Below are 20161 nucleotides of genomic sequence, written 5' to 3' on the forward strand. Positions count from 1 at the left end.
AAAATCCAAGTTTGTTTTTTTAAGAGAGGGTTTGTGGCCGTTCCTTAGTGTCATTTAACTTGTCACCAGTGTATGAGGCAATGTGTCATAAACATCTTGGCGTCTAAATAAACTAGTTTGAACTGAGGCAGAGAACTTACAGAGGGTTGTGTGTGTCTCCTTCAGCAAAGAGTAGCTAACCTCCACTCACCTTGAATTAAGGATTTAAAAGATTTCTAAATCAAGAAATAGCTGACTAGCTGGTATATGTAATTTTAGGAACTTCCATGTGCAATCTTTCCTTTATTCTGTCTCCTACCAAATCAGCAATTTATATTCTTGACTAATGTTCATAGAAATAAACTTGAAATCTAAATTTGTTTTATTAATATGCCTTTCTCACTAAGACTCAAGGCAAATTACACATTATCAATCAAAACAATCAGCAGGATGAGACATCTAATAATGAAATAGCATGTGGGTTGTAGAAATCTGAAACACAGCTGAGACAAAGCATAAGCATTAATGTCATATTAAATGTAGAATTATATAGCAGAGCCATACTTAACAACAACAGTATATACGATACACAGTAATACAGTCCACATCCCCTAACCCTTTACTAAAGTGTTTTCCTGAACCATTTTAACATTCTTGTAATATACTTGTGCCTTTCTGAATAATTCAGTTTTGCATAGTTTTGTGAAAGCAAGAGAGTTGTAGCCTTCTTACCCTCATCAGGCAGGCCATTCCATAAGGTGGAGGGCGCAACATGGAATGCACATGTGTAGGCAGTTGTTGCTCTTGCCCATTTCAGCATGACACCCAGCCTTCACTTTGGGCAGAAGCTCACAGAAGTGGAGCTCTCGAACCTCTAACTGTTATTGTGCTCTTCCTTTCTCTCCCCCCCCAAGCCCCCCCCCCTTGCTTCTGGACTCCATTGTTCAAACTCCCTGTGAGAATTTTGCTGAACTCTTAAGATTTGACAAACTTTCCAATATTTTTCCCCACAAAAAAGGGGAAATAACTAAAACATATAAAGCAGACAGATGGAAATCTTCATAATGCCACTGTGGCCACATAGAATAAAGTAATTTTTAAAATATGATGAGAGCAAGGTTTTAATATGACAGTTATAATCCAAGAAGCATTTTAAGGTAGATGCTGAGCTGATATAATTTAGTACACCTTCCAGTGATGTCAAGGGTGTATGGCATTTGCAAATGAGTTGTGCTAATGAGCTCTGACACCTCTTTTTTATGAAATGACCCCTGGTGACACCTTCAGAAGGCCCTGTTCAAATGAGCAAAGATGTACCTTGAATTGAGCCTGGTAGTTGATAGCAGCCAATGGGCATGATAGCAGCCATATATTCATGATTCATCTAGCTCCTAATAGTTACCAAGATTAACACTGAGCACCTGGGAAGACAGCATATGGTGCTCGTTTTCCCTTGTAGCCAGTCCTTTTTCTATCATCATCCTCATTGCACCATCTGCCTTGCAAAAAGCCCACTGTTTGCTCCGTGTCCTGTTCCAGTTCCTGAGCTGCATGGAAGTTTCTCTACCACAAGAACAAGATTGTCATCTCATAAACGGAGGTGGTGGAAGACATGGAAGGAGGGGGCAGGGATTCTCAATTATCTCATTCCCCAGAAAAGAATATGACAGAGAGCAGGGCTTTTAAGACTCACATTGTGATGCTGGGAGGGAGGGGGGAGACTTTCCAAGCAGTTGCTCAGAATGAATAGCATGGGAAAGAAAGATCATTTCATCTTAAAAGTGAAATCAAACTGCTAGTTTCGAATTATCATCAGCTTCTCATGTGCCATTAGCAGACACAGGCAAAAGAAGGATTTTAGTCAGTTCCTTAGTTCCCTAGACATATATATACACACTGTGGCTAATAGCCACTGATGGGCCTCTGCTCCATCTTTTTATCTAACCCCCCCTTGAAGCTGGCTATGCTTGTAGCCGCCACCACCTCCTGTGGCAGTGAATTCCACATGTTAATCACCCTTTGGGCGAAGAAGTACTTCCTTTTATCCGTTTTAACCCGACTGCTCAGCAATTTCATCGAATGCCCACGAGTTCCTGTATTGTGAGAAAGGGAGAAAAGGACTTCTTTCTCTACTTTCTCCATCCCATGCATTATCTTGTAAAACTCTATCATGTCACCCCGCAGTCGACATTTCTCCAAGTTAAAGAGCCCCAAGCGTTTTAACCTTTCTTCATAGGGAAAGTGTTCCAACCCTTTAATCATTCTAGTTGCCCTTTTCTGGACTTTTCCCAATGCTATAATATCCTTTTTGAGGTGTGTTGACCAGAATTGTACACAGTATTCCAAGTAAGACCGCACCATCGATTTATACAGGGGCATTATGATACTGGCTGATTTGTTATCAATTCCCTTCCTAATAATTCCCAGCATGACATTGGCCTTTTTTATTTCTCACTCCCAACTCTAAATCATTTATGAACAAGTTAAAGAGCATGGGACCCAGTACTGAGCCCTGTGGCACCCCACTGCTTACCATCCTCCACTGTGAAGACTGCCCATTTATACTCACTCTCTGCTTCCTATTAATTAGCTAGTTTTTGATCCACAAGAGGACCTGTCCTTTTACTCCATGACTCTCGAGCTTACTAAGGAACCTTTGATGAGGAACTTTATCAAAAGCTTTCTGGAAGTCAAGGTAAACAACATCTATTGGGTCTCCTTTGTCCACGTTTGTTTACCCCCTCAAAGAAATGTAACAGGTTAGTGAGGCAAGATCTTCCCTTACAGAACCCATGCTGAGTCTTCCTCAATAACTTGTGTTCATCAATGTGCCTACTCATTCTGTCCTTGATAATGGTTTCTACCAACTTTCCTGGTATTGAAGTCAGACTGACTGGCCTGTAATTTCCCGAATCTCCTCTGGAACCCTTTTTAAAGATGGGGGTGCCATTTGCTACCTTCCAGTCCTCAGGAACGGAGACAGATTTCAATGAAAGATTACATATTTTTGTCAGGAGATCCACAAGTTCAACTTTGAGTTCTTTCAGAACTCTTGGATGTATGCCATCCGGACCTGGTGACTTAATAGTTTTTAATTTGTCTATCAGTTGTATGACCTCCTCTCTTGTCACCTCAATCTGACTCAGGTCTTTCAACACCCCTTCCAAAATAAGTGGTTCTGGAGCAGGCAAACACTTCTCATCTACCACAGTGAAGACGGAGGCAAAAAATGCATTCAGCTTCTCAGCTATTTCCCTATCCTCCTTCAGTAATCCCTTTACCCCTTGATCATCCAAGGGGTAACAAAGAACAAGAGTGCAGCCAAAACAGAAGAAAAAAGGAATTTGGGAAGCAGAAAATCTTTATGGAGGCTTTGGGAGTGTAAAAAGGAGGATCCATGGCAGGAGCTGCATTATAGCAATAGGAAGGAAGTGTGGGCGGTGTTGGAAAAGGAAATATCCAGTGTACAAAGAATAGCAGAAGATCAGCAGGGGGCAGCAAGAAGACAATTAGATAGGGTAGTGAGGTCAGCACCTTTTCTCCTTTTAAGTGTCATTTCTTCTCTGTCTCCAGATTGCTACTCTCAGGGCAATTTCCTCCTTCTTGGAAGTGCTACACTCAGTCTTGCCCTCTTTCTCAGCTAGAGATGTTATTAGGAACCTGCCTCTGTCTCTTTGCTTTCCTGTTGTGTTAATTTCTAACTATATCTTTATCAGCTCTTTAATCTTGTGTGAACCATACCATTGCTATGTTAATTAGTCTGCCAACAGGGAAAAGGTGGGTGAAATAAAGGGAGACCTTATATCATAACCATGTGTCTTGACTAGTGCATGTCAAGTCTATGGTGCTGGTTGTAGGTTTGGATGGAAAAACCTTGACCTAGTTTCTCTGTGAATCTCTGATTTTATTCCCTGCTTTCTGCAATTTTCAAGCAGGTGTTTCATGATAGTTTTTGAAACGCAGACATTACATTGAGCAGGAAATGGCTTTACCTTTATTATTAACTCAGCGAAGAGACTAAATTGCCCTGTCAGTTGTTTCCTTAAAATTCTCTTTTAATCTTCTGTAATGTCTGCCTTCTTTATTAGAAACACTGACCATTTTTACTTGGGCAGAATCTTAAGTGTTCTTAGTTGGTCTTTTGGGAATAGTCATCCTCTTCACTGAGTGTGCAGCACTGTGGGGCTTTGTGTGAGTTCCTCCTGAAGCTGAACATTCTGTGGAAGAGGATGGCCAGCCAATATAGGAGGAGTGTACTGGTTTTTGGTCACTGGTATAGGATAGCTGTGCTTCCCAGCTGGAACCTCCAGACAAGCTCAAAGATCTTTTCAACAAACTGTTTTGCAAAGGACACCTTATTGTCTTGCGTTGCAGTTTTAACTGTCATTCTATTTCCTTGTTGGCTTATTTGCCTTATTTAAGGATGGATTCTCCCCCTTGCCTTTTGGCATGCTAGGCTATGGGTTGCTGTGAGAGAAAAGGGGATCCCGTTAAGTTCCTTTCCATAGTATTCTAAGGTGATATTGGGTTACATATAAGTTCATATCATGAAATACAAGGTTGCAAATGCATGCAAAGCTCCAGGATCTGACATTATGATGAAAATTCAAATGTAATCAAGAAAAGTATCGTCCAGTCACAATCACAGTTATGGGTGATAAATACAATCTGTCGGGTTTTGCTAAGCTGATTAGCACCTGTAGTACCTGAAGAAGCACTGGAATGAACCTTGTTTATACCTTGGAAATACAATCATATTTCACAATGAATTGTAATTCAACGGTTTCATGCTGTGTTTTCTCTGTGATGTCTTGTTTAAGAATGGTGACTTTTAGGTCAGAAACAAAATATCTTGGGTTACTTATCTGTTCCCAGGCACATTTCAAAATGGTGATTCTTACCATTCAGGCCATAAATGGGTTTGGGACAGGGTACCTCCCATGCTATTTAGTCCATCAGTTTAAATTTGTATTTCAAGCCCTGATCTCTATTCCCACCTTCACAAATGAAGCAGGTGGTGCCTAGACACAAGACATTTTCTCTGGTGGCTTTTGGAATGTCCTCTCTTTTGAGGCTCACCCGATGTCTGCTTTACTTTTTTTAAGCCCCAGGCCAAAAGGCATCTTTTTACCCCATCTTTTAATTAGGAGTTTTATCTTACCAGCTTTCTAATGGTCTGCTTCTGTTTCACGGATAGTTTTTAATGCTGCTGCAATGGCTTGTTTTTAGTATTATGATATAGTTCTAATTGTAAGCCACCTCAAGCAGCACTCTGAAGAGGCAGCACAGAAACAAAGCTGAAGTTGGTTCACAGTTTCTTCTCCATTCCTTATTCATGAATTTAACCAAAAAATTGAAAAGATTATGTTTTATGGTAATTTCCTGTTCAACCTCTGCCTTATATGTACGAACTAGTAAATTCTATTCAATTATATCTGAGGAAGTATGCATGCAAAAGAAAGTTCATACCTCAAGTATGTTGCTCTTAAAGGTGTCAGTGGACTCAAACTCTGTTCTACTAGTTCAGACCAACACAGATAACCACCTGACTCCAGCTTTCTTACTGCTGGTTTTTGTCATTGTCCAACTTTCAAAGTCAAGCATAGTAGCTACATAGTAATGATGAATACTGTGACATGAATTACCTTGATCTTGGATGCCAGTGACACTTCCTTATCCTTAAGAATATTTTTTGGCTCCTTCTGGCTGTGCTTTCCAGTCTCAATCTCCTGATTTCTTGGTTGCAGTCTCCTTTTGGTTGATGCCAAGGAATAAAAAACCTTAAAGGCATGTGTTTCCTCAGTACTCATTAGTTCTGTCTTCTTCATGCATCTTTAACTTCAGACTGCCAGGGAGACTTCTGCAGCCGCAGCTGACCCTTTTCTGCTGAGCAAGGTGAAGTGCACAAAAAAGCACTGGCTATTGAAAAGTGTGCCAAAGCCTTCAGCCAGTTTGAGTCTTTCAGCTCACAACAGCAGACATTTTGATCTGTCCCAAAGACAGGATTTACCTCACAGAGGCAGCCCTGATGCAAACAGCTGCTTAGATGGATATGGAACCTGGTCATGCTGCCACCTCCACGATCATTGAAACCAGAGGCTCCACAGGATGGCTCTGACATGCAGGGAAGGATACTGGTTCTGGTAGGTCCAGATCCTTCTTATAGTTAGCAGAGTACATAAAGCTTTAATGAAACAGCTGCTTGTATGAAGTCTGAATAGTCCATGTGGTTGGAAAGTTACACAGAGCTACTGTTTCTAGTTGAAGCTAAACAGTAACTACTTTATTACAGAAATATGTGTCTGATAGTGCAGGTTAAGAAAAAGGGTCAGATCCTAAGCTATCTATCTGGCAGATGGGGATGGAGGCAGAGATGAGCATCCTGATTCCCCATCTTGTGTGGATGGGAGGAGGGAGAGAGAGAGAGAGAGCAGGAAGGAAGTTGCTTTTCCCTAGGTGTGCTCACAGCATCTCAGAGGGAGACTGAAAATATAGAGAGTAAACAGTGTAGCACCGGCTTTTGCCCCCCCCCCCCTGCCATGCTCCGCTCTCCCATTGCCGCGGCCAGCCTCCTCTGGCCCGCCGCCGTGCTTCTCTTGTCTCCCACAGCCACTGCCAGCCTCCTCCAGCCTGTTGCTGCACTCCACTCGCCCCTCGCTGCTGCCACCACTGCGCTCTGCTCTCTCGCCCCCCCCCCCCGCTCACCACAACTAAAACAGTCCTACAGGCTTCTTGCAGCCTGCGCATTTAACCAAATGCCCAGGTGTGAGCTGCTAAAAGCCAGTAGGGCTGTAGTCATGGCAAGTGGGGGGGCGAGTGAGCAGAGCACGGCAGCTGGGGGGTAAGTGGAGCATGGCGGGCTGGAGGAGGCTGGCAGCGGGGCGGTGGCGGGGGGAGGGAGTGGGAGGCAAACTAGCCAGTTGCCTTGGGCCCCTGCCTCTCGGTGCCCTAGGCAACCACCTAGTCTGCCTAGTGGGCGAGCCGGCCCCATTTGTGTGTGCCTTTCTGCTTTGCCTTCTCTGTGGTCACTTGCTTTTGGAGGCCTGATGTACAGGGACATCACACCAGGAACTTCCAACATGACACAGGTCTACAAGAACAGGACTTCCATTCAGATGGTAGCAGCATCAGTGGACTCCCCCTGAGTTTATTTTGGTCATTAGGCAAGCCTTGAGGAAGGAGATTAAGAATTTTTGTGATAGTGGCACAATACCTAAGGGATGCAAAGAACGCAAAATGTCAGGGAGATACAGCCTTACTCCTCCTCCTCTCCCTCCTCACCAAGAGACAGAACAGGGCCCAGAAGAGATAGACTTGAGAGCGGAAGTGTAGCCCAGTACCAGTACTGGCCCATTAAAGAGCCTCTTCTTATAGCAGAAAAAGGAAGAGAACCATGGTCTGCTGGGACTTCAGTTCTTCCTCTGGTGAGCATGTTGACACGGAAGAGGGAGAATTTCTTTCAGGCAAACAAAATGAGGACATTGAAATTACTGAGTACCCAAAAAGATTTTAAAAGGCTAAGGATTACCAGTATTTTCTGTCTAAAGCCTGCATGGCACTAGAGCTCTAAGAGTCTCCTGCAGCTGAGGAAAAGGACATATGGAATCAAACAGCAACCGCTGTACAAATAGTACTGTAAATACAAAATAATCGCTGGAGTAAGACAACACTTTAGGAAGATAACAACGTATCTATATTACAAGAAGTTAAACAAATAATATACACGCAGCTACAAGAAGTCCTTCCACAAACAATAGTTTCCATTGTTCCATGGGTTTCTGTCTCTTAAAGAGCCAACAGTCCCACTTTAAATTCCAAGCCGCAGCTTTTGTAGATAAGAAAGTTCGTCTTGCTTTGAGTCATAAAGGAAAAGGACATTGCAGACTCTAACCAGAAAGCTAGACCTAAGGGAAATAAGTACCCCCCCATCAGATACCACTGAGAGAACCTTTACTTTCCCAGAGTTCTTTGAAGAGCAATTAAAATCTGAGTGGGTCAAACCTCTGGCAAATATGCAGTGCTCAGGCTTCCTTGAGAAGTTCTATGCACTACTGTCATTGGCTAATGAGTTTCTCTAGGTTCCTCTTGTGAATGCTCAGTTACAGCACTGTAATCTACCAGCCTTCTATCAGAAGACGATCAAGGCACTATTTGTGACAGTCTGGAGAAAAAGGCAAATTTAGCATTATGTAAAGCACATGGCCATGGCTTTGGTGATAAAAGCATCTACAACTGCATCCATTTATCCAAAATAGCTATTGTTTGGGCAAGGAAGATACTCCAGCTACTATCAGAATCTAACAGACCACTCAGGGAAGGATCTACAAGAATTCTCAAGTCAGCCTCCTTTGTGGCAGACATGAGGCTTTTTTTGAGCAGCAATGCAGTTCTGGCTGGCTTGGTGTCAGAGGGTGTGACCTAATATGCAAATGAGTTCCTGCTGGGCTTTTTCTTTAAAAAAAGTGATGGTACACTTACTTATATTTTCATCTAGGGCCATGTCTTCAACCTCTGGCTTAGAGCATGGCAAGTCGATTTCCATTTGAAGGCTATTGTAACAGCTTGTCCTTTCTAGGGAGACAGATTATTTGGGGACTGCCTCGATAAAACCCTCATTGAAACCAGAGGCAAAAAGAAGATGCTGCCAAAGACATTGAGACATTTGGATAGATGGCCATATGGAGGTCCTTTCCTTTCATATGCGACTTACCAAGCTTGATTCAAGCAGGACCAGAGAAGACCAAACTGAAACCAGTCAAGACTTTTCATCAGAAAGAGAGGTTTTAAACCCCAGATTTTCCAAGCAGCCCAGTGCCAAATCAGAAAAAAAAATGATCAGGATGGAAAGCACTCCAAAGCATGATGTCTCCTTGATTCTGATGGCTGGAACTCTGCTGCATTTCAAGGAAGTATGGATCCAATTTCAATCAGGCCTTTGGTCTGTTGAGTTAGTTAACAAAGGTTATGCAGTAGAATTCTCCCTCTGAGGCGTAGGCCACCTTGTGGGTGATTCCCAACCTATCAGTAGGGAGGCAGGACTAATTTTCAACTTCCTGCTTCCTTTGGGAGTCACCCACATTTCAGTTCTTTTCCTGCCTCTGTAGGGAGAGCATCGAGCTTAGGACTCGGCCATCCATATCTACTCTTTTACATATTCTAAACCTCTATTAATTACTACTACTCCATTATTCATTCCTAACAACTCTTAGTCTGTTTTCTTCTTATTTCTATCACTTTTGGGCCTACCTCACTACTGGGCTGTGAGGGATTGCCCAAAGGCGTCCTGACCGCCATTTTATTGCCCCGAGTCAGTTTCTTACTGGGGCCGAAGAAAGGTGAGGGCTTCACCACATGAGGCACTCAGAAGACGACGGGTTCCTGTCAGCAGGAGACTGCGAGCCCCTAAGTGCCCAGGATGCCAGTGGAGCCATCAAGACCCAGGAGAGGCACAGACCTTCCCAATAAAACCGCCATTTCACGGCCAGACAAAAAAGCGCACCAAAACAGGCCATTTTACTGACGATGTCCTGGCCTACAGCGGTATGCAGAGCGCACACAGGCAGGATCGTCCCCTGAGTGCTGGAGAGGGTGAGACATGCGAGCCGGGCCTTTTAAGAAGGGAAAAAACAGAGAGTACAGGGGCCCAATGCATGGTAGGCCATAGCTGCCCTCTTACACCCTCCTCAAGAGTAGACCCCCTGGTTGCTGCTCAAGGTAATGTCCAGGAGGATATGGTGCCTATGTTTTTGCCTCAAAAATTTTTCTCAGTACTGAGAGACCAGATGAGAGAGGAGATGCAGCAGTTTTGTAAAAAACGCAGCAAAAAGAGGTGTAGATCACATTCCTCTTCCTCGCAATCCCCACCAAGAAGGCCTAAGTGAAAGGGCGAATGGCCCACTAAGGCAGTTCAGAAGCAAACACCTATCTTAAGTGGGGAACAAGATCAAGATCTCTCAGAAGGTAATGATCAGTCTGATAAGTTTAGTGATAAGGAAGAGGGGGAGTTTCTCACCGATGAGGAAGATCTACCTATTGATGTACCAGAACCTGCACAGAGGTTCTTTAAATCAGAAGATTATCAATATTTACTCATTAGAACACTTACAGCACTAGATCTCCATGATGATCCAGATGTGGAGAATGAGGAGGAGGAAAGCAAAAAAGTTAAACGCAAGGAAGGAGACATGGAATTTCCCCCCCAAAAGGCATCTTATACAAAAGCCTTTCTTTTTCCTAAATATTTTGAAAGACAAGTGAGGGCAGAATGGAGAAAACCATTTGCCAATAAACAATACCCAGTTTTTTTTTAAAGAAACTGTATCAGCTTTATTCATTTATCAGTAGCTTCTTGCAGATTCCTCTGGTTGATGCTCCTGTAGCAGCGCTGCAGAGATATGGCTTGGTCTCAGAAGACGGTCAGGGCAACCTAAAGGACCACATTGACAAGAAAGCAGAATTCGTGTTAAGGAAGACACATGAGGCTTCCGCCATGGCTCTCAAGGCATTGGCAATCGGTTCCATGATAGCAAGAACTGCTATCGTCTGAATGAGGAAGCTGATATCAAAGGTACCAGAGGAGGACCATCGTACCATGGAGGGAGCCAACAGAATACTGAAAGCGGTTTCTTTTTTAGCAGACTCCACACTGGGCACTATGGTTTTTGCATCAAGGGCCATAGCATCGACAACAGCAACTAGCTGTTCTGTTTGGCTGAGAGCCTGGTAAGCCGATTCTCATTCAAATAATATTGTGATATCTTATCCATTTCATGGAAGTCAACTTTTTGGTCAGGATCTGGACAAAATCTTGGTGGATACCAAAGACAAAAAAAAAGGTAATGCCAAATTTTTTACGTCGACAGGACAGCAGACAAGGATACCAGCCTTCCTTTCGTGCACAACACATGCTACCACGTTTTCATCCAGAAAAGCGAAAATCTTCCTGGAACTCTGCCAAGCAGCCATTTTGACGCAACAATTCCATCAGATTCAACAGATTTGGAAACAAACAATCAGAAAAGACGGACAGGGACCACAAACCAAACAAAGAATGACTTCCAATCAATTCCAGTAGGTGCACGTCTCCTTCACTTCCAAGATCAGTGGCAGGACACAACAGACGCCTGGTGCAAGGAGATAGTCACCGATGGCTACAAGTTGGAATTCCTACGGATCCCACTCAGCCACCTCATGCATTCACCAAGTCACACAAATTCAATCAAAAAAGAACGTACGATTCAAGCCATTCAGCATCTTTTGGAAATAAAGACAATAGAACCAGTTCCCTCGGAGGAGCAGAGGAAGGGAGTCTATTCTATATTTTTCACAGTCCCAAAGAGGTCAGGAGATTGGAGAGCAGTATTAGATCTAAAATTTTTAAATACCTTTATCCTCCCAAAGAAGTTCCGAATGGAAACACTTTGGTCAATAACAGAGGCCCTGCAGCCTCAAGAGCTACTCACCTCAATAGACCTAACAGAGGCGTACCTTCACATACCGATTTTTGTTGGTCACAGGAAATTCCTTCATTTGTTATCTCAATCAGCACCTCCAATTCAGAGCACTTCGCTTCGGACTATCTTCAGCCCCAAGAGTGTTCTCCAAAGTGCTGGTAAACTTAGTGGTTCTTCTGAGAGAGCAGGGGATACACATCCACCCTTTCTTGGACGAAAGCCTAATAAGAGCACCTTCTCAGGAGAGAGCTTGGGCAGATACCAGTCAAACCATCAACACACTTCAGAGCCATGGTTTTTTGGTGAACAGACAAAAGAGTTCACTGGAACCTTCATACCGCCTTGAACACCTGGGGGTCATTATAGACACGAATCAAAATCGTCTATACCTTCCTCTTCAAAAAGCTCAAAAGATAAGAGAGGCGGCCTCTTAAATAATCAGGAGCAGGACTTCGTCATTGATAGTGCTAGCTACACTGCAGGGTCTGATGATCTCTACAATAGATGTGATTCAGTGGGGAAGGTTCCATGCCAGACCACTTCAAAACTTTTTACGTCCCTTTCAGTATATCGAAGAAGATAGATTGTTCCATAAAGGTCCCACTGAAGCTGAAATTCAACCTTCGTTGGTGGCCAAGGATCACCAACTTGATTCAAGGAAAAAAAATGCTTTGTTCCATCATGGGATCCTTGCAGCCAGGAGAGTGGATACAAATATATACAGATGCCAGTCTATCGGGCTGGGGAGCCACGTGTCAGAACATTCCAGTCCAGGGCACCTGGAGCCAGAAGGAATCCAAGCTTCCAATCAATGTGCTGGAATTTAGAGCTATCAGACTGGCACTGATACATTTTGCCTCCAGAATTAACAAATGCCATGTCTTGGTAAGGACGGACAATGTTTCTGCATAGGCATATGTCAACAGGCAAGGGGGCTCCAGATCTATCCTGCTTCTCAAGGAACCTTCACTCCTACTGAAATGGGCACAAGTTCATATTGCATCCAATAAAGCGGAGCACGTGAAGGGCATTTCCAATGTACAAGCAGACTGGCTCAGTTGCCAACAGATTTGTCAAGGAGAGTAGGCGCTGAGCACAGATGTTTTCCAACTAATAGTAGACCAATTTGGCCGGCCAGATGTAGACCTTTTTGCATCTCATCTCAACAATAAGCTGCAACGTTTCTTCACACGATTTTTTCACCAAAAGGCGGAGGGAATGGATGCATTGATAGCACCGTGACCGAAGACATTACTGTTTGCCTTCCCACCGATTCCTCTCTTATCAAGTGTGATAAGAATCAGGCAATTGCAAGCAGAGGTAATACTTGTAGCTCCATACTGGCCCAGATGACCCTGGTTCGCAGATCTGAAAGAGTTATCGACCCATCATCCTCTAACTCTACCAGTGTCTGCGGACATGCTACGTCAGGGGCCAGTCTTTCATCCCCGTCCAGATTGGTTGCAACTGACCGCATGGAAATTGAGATGTCAAAGTTGTTAAAGTTGGGGTATTTGGAACATGTGACACAGATTATACTAGCTTCCAGGAGGCCATCCACACTACGTATTTACAACGTAACTTGGAAAGCATTTGTCTGCTGGTGCAGGAGAAAACTGGTCAATCCGTTGAAACCAGAAATGAAAGAGATTTTTCAATTTTTGCAGGACGGAATGGCATCGGGCCTCAAGGCAGCCACTCTCCGTTGTCAGGTGGCAGCTCTGTCTTCAGTGTTGTCAAAAGGAGAGAATTCTTTATCTAGGCATCCACATGTCTCTAGATTTTTAAGAGGGGCTACACTGTCGCTTCCACCTCAGACTCACAGATTTCCTACTTGGAAGCTGAATACAGTGCTCACAGCTCTAACAAGGTCTCCTTTTGAACCTCTAGAGGAGATACAATTGTCTTTCCTTAGGATGAAGGTTATCTTTTTGGTCTCCATAACCTCAGCCAGAAGAGTTTCCGAATTGGGAGCACTGTCGGTACACAAGGATTTGTGTATATTTCATAAGAACATCCTTAGGACGGACCCCACCTTTAGACCTAAGGTGGACTCTAGTTTTCATAGGGCACAGGAACTACATCTTCCGTCTTTTTGTCCACACCCTTCACATCCCAAGGAAAAGATATGGCACAAAATGGACATCAAACGGGCATTGTGATGTTATCTTGATAGGACTAGAGACTGCCGGAAAACAGAGTCACTATTCATAAACGTTGTTCCTCCTCATGCAGGTAAGAAAATATCAAATGCTGCAATCAGCAAAACCTTGCGCTTTTGCATATGAGAGACGTATAAAGTTCAAAAGATGATTCCTCCTCAAGGTTTGACGGCGCATTCAGTAAGGAGCACAGCTACAAACGCAGCTTTTTCTAACAGAGCCTCAGTAGAACAAATATGTAAAGCTGCTACGTGGTCTACTTTGTCTACATTCATAAGACATTATAAGATTAACGCTTATGACTCGGCTGATACTGCTTTTGGGAGAAAAGTACTTCAGCATGTTCTGGGGGGGGGGGGGGTGCCAATGGCAAGGTCCCTCCCCAAATTTAGGGACACTGCTTTAAGATGTCCCACAAGGTGGCCTCCGCCTCAGAGGGAGAACGACCATTGGGTACTTACCATGAGGGGTTCTTCTCCTCTGAGTGTAGGAGGCCACCTTGACCCTTCCCCTTATGCCGCCATCGACATTCTCCAGAACTATCAAACCTAATAGAACTTTTACAACTTTCAAAAAATGTAAACCCCCCCCCCCAGAATAATTATGATCCGTGAAATATCACTAAAACTTCCTGTTTCCATGTTCTTACTTTATTTTTACTGTTCTATTATGTTCAACTTCTGTTCTTTATTGACAGTTATGTTTCTAGTTAGAGAATAGGTTTCTACTACTTCAGGAATTGCCGAACTGAAATGTGGGTGACTCCCAACGGAAGCAGGAAGTTGAAAATTAGTCCTGCTTCCCTACTGATAGGTTGGGAATCACCCACAAGGTGGCCTCCTATCCTCAGAGGAGAAGGACCCCTCACGGTAAGTACCCAATGGTCGTTTTCAACCTTCCACTGGAACAAATAATTTAATCCCCTTTCTCCAAGAAACAAGAAAAATGCCTCAGGACTACTCAGGCAATTCAACACCTTCTTGCTATTGAAGCCATCGAATCAGTGCCATGAACAGAGAAGGGATGCAGAGTTTACTCTGTTTTCTTCACAGTGCCAAAGAAAAATGGGGACTGGAGAGCTATCCTGGATTTAAAATTCCTCAGCAGGTTTCTCAAAATGAAACACTTCAGGATGGAAATGCTCTGTTCCATCATGGGATCCTTGCAGCCAGGAGAGTTTCTTACATCTGTGGATCTTACGGAGGTATATCGGCACATTCCAGTTCTTCCAAGGCACAAGAAATATCTCCATTTCAGTGTTGGGGAAGACCATTTCCAATTCAAGCCACTCCTGTTCGGGCCCTCAATGGCCCCCAGGGTCTTCTCCAATGTTCTAATCAATTTGATTGTCACATTAACACAGGGGTGGGGAACCTCCATCCCAAGGGCTGTATATGGCCCTCGAGGTCACTTGGTGTGGCCTCAGGGATTGCTGGGCCTACCGAGCCATGTGGCAGCTTCCCTGGGGCCTGGCTGGCCAGCGAGGATCGTGGGGCCCAGCTGCGCTGTGCAGCAGCCTCTCCAGGGCCAGGCAGGGATCACAGGGCCCAGATGTACTGTGCAGCAGCCTCCGAGGGGCCTGACTGGCTGGCCAGAATTGCTGCAGAACCTGGAAAAGTCACTGTCACAGTTCAGGTAAGTTTCCCCCTCATTTCTTTATTTCCCTTTCTTTCCCTTTCTTCGTTTCCCTTTATTCCCATTTCTTTATTTTCTATTCTCCCCTTTCTTTCCATTTCTTCCCCATTTCTTTATTTCCCTTTCTTTGTTTATCTTTATTACCCTTACTTCCCTCCATTTCATTTCCCTTTCTTCCCCCCCCCCCTTTATTTATTTCCCTTTCTACCCCCTTTCTCCCTTCCTTCCTTTCTCTCTCTCAGTGGAGCCTGAGTGGTGGGCATTGTGAAAGACTGCTGCTGGGATATGTGGGTGCCTTTAAAGGTCTGTTGGGAGCAGCCGCAGTTTCCGCATGAAGGGAGGGAGGGAGGGGTGGCAGGGAATGGGGGGTACCACCAGTTCAATTTGCACTTGATTATCCCAGATGGTGTGGCCTAATATGTTAATGAGTGTGTGACCTAATATACTAATATTAGGGGATGTGGTCTAATATGCTACTGAGTTCCTGCTGGGCTTTTTCTACAAAAAAGCCCTGGACTTATGCATTTGCCTAGGCGGCAGGCCGTGTGTGTGTGTATGTGCCAGATTAGGCTCTCCCCACATGACTTCAAGTGAAAAAAACAATTATTTGCATTAATTTTGCTGACCTGAATCATTCTCCCTTGGCGGAGCAGTTTTTTAAGATGATAATTTTTTATGGCCCACGAATGATGTTATAAATATCCATATGGCCCTTTGTAGAAAAAAGGGGGTAGAAAGGAAAATAAATAAATGGGTGGAAGAAAGGGAAATGAAATGGAGGGAAGAAAGGGTAATAAAGATAAACAAAGGGGAGAAAAAAGGTTCCCCACCCCTGCGTTAACAGAAGGGGGGGATTCATATTCACCCTTAGTAGATGACTTATTGATAAAATCCAGCTCCAGAACCAAGTCATTAGTGGACACAAAAATGATCATTCATTGTCTACAAAGTCATGGCTTTATCATAAATCTACAGAAGAGCTTACTTCACTCAGTCCAATGGCTAGAACACCTGGGGAGTCATCATAGGTACAACAGTCAATTGTTTCTTCTGGTACACAAATCACAAAAAAATCAGAGAGATGTCCAAGTCTATCTATCTAGTACTGCTTATACGATTATTGCATTAAGCAGAAGTTAGAATAAAAAGATATTGCTAAATACCTTAGTATTATTTCTCTTGTACTTCATTATTGCACCATTGAATTTTGCCACTGAAAGAGCGACATGATCATTTGTATCCAACAGCAGCCATGACACCTGGGCTCACACACTAAGCAATTTCATATTTTTAAGTAAAGAGGTGACCAGATCAGCCCTCAACTCATTAAATATAGGGCACTAATCGTTCAATAGTTTCAGTTTTATCATAAAAGCATCTGCATGTTCTATTACAGTATGAGTTCTGTTATATCTGCCCTTCAAAACCACTGAGGGAAGAGGATTCATTCTTGCCAAAGTAAAACCTGCTCTTAGATTTGGAACTGTCAATTGATAAAAATATTTTCGCAGTTGCATTGGAAGGGCAATTCCCAAAAGGAGTGATGAACATATCCTGTGCGCCTTAAAAGATGTAACATTCAGTTAGAAGTGCCACCACCAATGTTGCATTCGCAAGACGTGCAGTGGCTGAGGAGGTTTGCAAAGCAGCAACCTGGTCATCTCTTTCCACATTTATTAGGCATTACAAGATCAATACCTATAACTTGACAGAAGCTGCATTTGACAGAAGAGCGTTGCAGCACATCTTATGTGACAACGACCCACCCAAAATTTGTGGGCACTGCTCTGGGAGGTTCCTTCAAGATGTCCTGCACTTTAGAGGGAGAACGGACCATTGGATACTTGCCATGGACAGTCCTTTTTCTTTGAAGAAAGGAGGATATCCTGTCCCTCCTGGAGTCCTCATTAAATAGTTAGCAGGTTCACTTATTGTCTCAGTCAAATTGCTTACCTGCTTTTTGCTGTTTGTTCTTGTTTGGGTTTTTATATGGCAGTATAGTTTAACTGCAAGAGCCCTATGGCACAGAGTGGCAAAGCTGCAGTACTGCAGTCCTAAGCTATGCTCATGACCTGATTTCAATCCCAGCAAAAGCTAGGTTCAGGTAACTTGCTCGAGGTTGACTCAGCCTTCCATCCTTCCAAGGTCAGTAAAATGAGTACCCAGCTTGCTGGGGGAAAAGTGTAAATGACTGGGGAATACAATGACAAACCACCGCATAAAAAGTCTGCCGTGAAAACATGAAAGCAACATCACCCTAGAGTCGAAAACGACTGGTGCTTGCACAGGGGACTACCTTTATAGTTTAACTTCTTTCAGCGTTACCAAAATTGAAGAGGGTTACGCCTATGGGCTAGAGACCATAGTTGAAAATTTGTTCTTGCTTCCCTGATTGGATGGTGGGAATCACCCTTCAAGATGTCCTCCTTTTCTCAGAGGAAAAGGAGCCTTCATGGCAAGTATCCAATGCTCTGTTTTTCTTTGGGACCACTGTTTATTTATCAGTTTTTCTGACCCATGTAAGGATCATGCTTCATCATCTCAAACTTTGTCTAACTGGGTTGTTCAAACCATTAAACTTTGCTACAATCATTCTGCTATCTCTTGTCTGCTGTCAGTTCAAGGTTATTCCACCAGGTCTCAGGCTTCTTTGGCTGCTTTCCTTCATGTTGTAGAAATCTCTGAAGCAGCTACATGGTTCTCTGGTGATACCTTCATCACTGCTCAGGATGCAGATGCCAAACAGAAGTATGCCATAAGGAAAGCTGTTTTGCATACTATCTTTGACCTAACAGTTCAATCCCACCTCTTGGTGAGTAGCTTGTTATTCTTTCAATGTGGGACTGCACAGAAGACTGGAGATGGAAACAAGGCTGCACATACTTGTAACTGGTGTTCATCAAGTTAGTTTCTGTACAGGCACACATTCCCTCCTTCCTGCCTCACTGTGAGTTCTCTGATGACTTTCTTCTGGGGGGGTTGGCAGCCCAGGAGAACTGGGGTGAAATGGTGTGTCTCCCTAATGGTGTGCAATAGTTTCAGCAGAAAAATGCATGTGTCATGTTGGAAGAGCACCTTTCTAGCCTTCAGAAGCTAGACATTTCTTTTGTGCACAGTCCCAATGTGTGCCTGCTCAGAAGGGAACTCGATGAACAACAGTTACAATAAGTGCAGCCCTGTTTTACAAGTACATTCATGTTTTCATCTGTGAAATGCTGCAGGGCTTGTTCTTCCATAAGAGTAGAAACTAGAGTTCCCTAAGGAATATGTAATAGTAGTTGGTGGTTTTGTGTGTAGGCCATATGCTTCCTGTACCAGTTACTCCACAGTTTCCCATTTCAACTGAGTGTGTGCTTTCTAATGCTCATTCTAATGACTAACTACCGTGGTAATTAATGTTGTTAATTTAATGTTGTTCCATGTTAAAAGTGATCATAGTTAACCAAGCATTAATATAAAATATAAAAGAATTTGTTGAGCCATCCAATATGATTAATGAATTCATCATCATTATCATGATGCTGTTATCCAGCATACACACAGAGCTCACAGAATGATTTGTTGTATAATTATTTCATAAACGTTAGGCCTGCCATTTAAAACAGTACTTACTAGAAGCTCTAACAAATTAGTGTTGTGTTAGCAGCCAAGTTTGACAGTTTTTTCCTATAATCTAATGTAGTAGTTTTCAGCTGCATACTTTAGCTTAACAACTTTGCCCTCATCTGGAATAGAAACAAATGAGGTTAATGCAATTTCCTAAAATTACATTAAATAGCAAGATATTCAATATTAATACTGATGTATGTTCTAATTTAGTAGGAAGTGTTATCCTGAGGCCAGCCATTTTATGTTACGATCCTTTTTTTAATCTTGAAAGCTGCAAAAGGGACTAGTAAAGTCAGCTCTCAGAAAAGGAAAATCCCAATGGGAAAACAAAAGAACCAGGAATAACCAGTATGATTGCAACCTATTTTCTAGCAGATGTCCTGGCTTGTGTCTTTTAAAAGCTGCATAATAAGCAGAAATGCAATGCTATTCCAGTCCCTACACTAATCCTGCTAGGGCATGCTTCACACTTTGAATTTTCGTCTAGCAGGCAATTATTAAAAACAGAAACACTTTGCTGGAAAAGGTGGTATCATACCTGTCAGTGTTGATTTACAAGTGATTGCTGTCACTTCTCTTTTGTCATTACCAACAACATCATTCTGAGTTTCGGTTTAGGGAAGAGATAAACAGTGTTTTGAGAGATGAAATTTGCTTGAAAGAGGCATCACTTCCTACAGGGCATTGTATGCATACACTTCATTTGTCTTGACTCGGATGAAAAAGGCTTTTCTGATTTTTGAAATATGTAAAAAAAATCTGTTTACCAGAGTTGAAAGTGGAGTGAGTAAATGCCCTACAAACAGTAATCCCTTTCAAAAAAAAAATGTTTGATTCTGTAAACAAAAAAGGGGAGGGGAGGAACTGTCTCCAAAGTCATGTGATCAGACTGGCATTCTGAGGTGGACTGAATAGGTCCACATAGAGTTTGGTGTCTAGTGAAATGCCTGCTTGATTATTTCAACATCTCAATGTTCAGCTTGCACTTCAACCCACATTTACTGTGCTATTGATAAATCTTAGTTTGACACATTTGCAGTTCTATGATAGATGTGACAACGACCAGTTTCTTCATGGGATCATTTGACTTGTACACTGCGTCACCACATCAAATCTTTTATATTGGTAGACATTAGGAGCAGGGGGAAAAAAAGAATTCTGTTACATAGATGTTGTTTTCAGTACCAGCCACGCTTCTGTCATAAGATTATAGTCACTATTGTATCTATGGCTTCATATTCAGAAACATGAATGTGGTCGTAAGTAGGGGTGTGCAAAAAAATAAAAATAAAATTAGGAATTAATCGGATTCGGAACTACACG

General features: G+C 43.0%; 1 protein-coding gene across 2 annotated transcripts in view; it reads left to right on the forward strand.

The window, feature by feature from the left end:
* Positions 1–20161, forward strand: part of STS (steroid sulfatase) — a 167242-nt gene that overhangs the window by 844 nt on the left and 146237 nt on the right. The gene's annotated exons all lie outside the window — the stretch shown is intronic.

Source organism: Heteronotia binoei, chromosome 3 (assembly GCF_032191835.1).
Source record: "Heteronotia binoei isolate CCM8104 ecotype False Entrance Well chromosome 3, APGP_CSIRO_Hbin_v1, whole genome shotgun sequence".
Classification (NCBI taxonomy): domain Eukaryota; kingdom Metazoa; phylum Chordata; class Lepidosauria; order Squamata; family Gekkonidae; genus Heteronotia; species Heteronotia binoei.